Source organism: Neophocaena asiaeorientalis, unplaced genomic scaffold (assembly GCF_003031525.2).
Source record: "Neophocaena asiaeorientalis asiaeorientalis breed wild unplaced genomic scaffold, Neophocaena_asiaeorientalis_V1.1 scaffold194, whole genome shotgun sequence".
Classification (NCBI taxonomy): Eukaryota; Metazoa; Chordata; class Mammalia; order Artiodactyla; family Phocoenidae; genus Neophocaena; species Neophocaena asiaeorientalis.
This window is the reverse complement of record NW_020172638.1, coordinates 1,095,281-1,097,075: the sequence shown is the minus strand read 5'-3', so window position 1 is coordinate 1,097,075 and position 1,795 is coordinate 1,095,281.

Genomic DNA, 1,795 nt, shown 5'->3' with positions numbered 1-1,795 from the left:
TATGTTATGTTACGATTCTGTATAACTTGGTTACCAGTGCAAGCCAGCTAGTACCCAGCAGCCACGGGGCCACTGAGGGCAATTATAGGTTGGGCCTGGCGGTGCCTGTTTAGTTCTGGCTGATGAGGTAACTCAGGAAATTTTAATTTCTGCTGGAAAAAAATCTCACCTTTGATCCTCTGGTAAGTGAAGTATTGGACTGTGAAGACTCTTGAGCCTAGAAAACATTTTGTGACTTCTCAGCCTGAGGCTAACAAGAATAAACATGTCCCACACTAGTACAGCTTAAGCATCTTTGGGCAGGTGGAGGACACGTGGTTTGTTTATGCTAGGCAGCCAGCGAGTGTTCTGCGTAGACCCGAGTGAGGTACGCACGACCTCTGCCCATCCTGGAAGGGTAGGGTTGCAGTCTTCCTTTCCATGTCCATTTCTTCCCCGGGCTGGGAGTGTCTTTGAAGGGTGACCTCCAGGGTTTTTATCCTGGACACAGTTCTGATACATCATAGATGTTTAAGAAGTACTGGTTAAATGGACCTGACTGATGTTATGGTAAAGGTGGAAAGCTAGTTCAAGTTCACTAGGGGAAAACGAGGCACACATTTACCTTTAGAATTAAGAGGATGGGTCCTGAGTGAGGAAATGTGACTGATGCTGTTGTGTCTGTCCTTTGGATCACTATAGTTTATGTAGGGAAACAAAGTGACTTATGTCATTCAAATTAACAAATTAGTTTTATAACAGAAATTTATTTAGTAAATTAAGGACACGGGAGTTCCCTGGTGGCCTAGTGGTTAGGATTCTGGGCTTTCACTGCCATGGCCCAGGTTCAGTCCCTGGTCGGGGAACTGAGATCCCACAAGTGCGCAGCGCGGCCAAAAAAAAAAAACAAACCCAAAACAAAACAACAAAAAAACCATAAGCCTGCTTGGGAATTATGGGCTTAGCCGAAAAATGTTGAGGGTAGGGGTTCTTAAGTTGTGTGCCTTTGGCCCTCATTGGGGAAGCCTGTGGAGTGCTTCTCAGAATAAGAATTTTAAATGCATAAAATAACCCATTTATTTAAAATAACATTCTCAAAATAAAACCCCTAATATGTGACATAGTAAATAGTAATATGTGCTTCTTTCATAACAAAATACAGTCTAGCTGCAGGCCTCATAATTTCCACATTTCCGTAATTTCGGAGTAGAGCCGAGGAAATCCGTATTTCAGCTGTCATTTGATCAGGAAAAGCTGTGCTTCTGTTGTGACAGTGGCCAGGTAGTTGATAATGTGTGGTTTTACAAGCATAATTGAAAAAAATGCTAAGTTTCAATTAGTGAAAATAAGGATGTATGCTTTTTGCCATCCATGTTCACAGAGCCCCTGAATTGTGTCCCTTGGCCCTTGGGAGTCCATAGACCCCAGGTTCAGGGCCCCCAGGAGCTGGAGAGAGAACTGGGACTGTCATTTCTCTATATTGTTCCTTTTGGGAGGAGGTTTCCACTCAGGCCAAAGCTGTAAGCAAATGTCCCCGCTTCTTCAAAACATCTTTTTGAAAACAAAAAAGCCAGTGTTTACTAATTGCCTCCTGGGCTAGGCATTGCCCTAAGCGCATAACACATTATTTTATGTAATCTTCACAACAGGCATATGGTGGGTTTTATCCCCATTTTAAAGATGAGTAAATAGGCACATTGAAGTTTTTCTCTTTTTAAGTGGGCTACCTGTGATTCAAAACCCTGTCTATTTGATTCCAAGTCCTTTGTTAATTCCACAACCGGGAAGCCTCTAAGTTAAGGCAATGGCTGCGTGT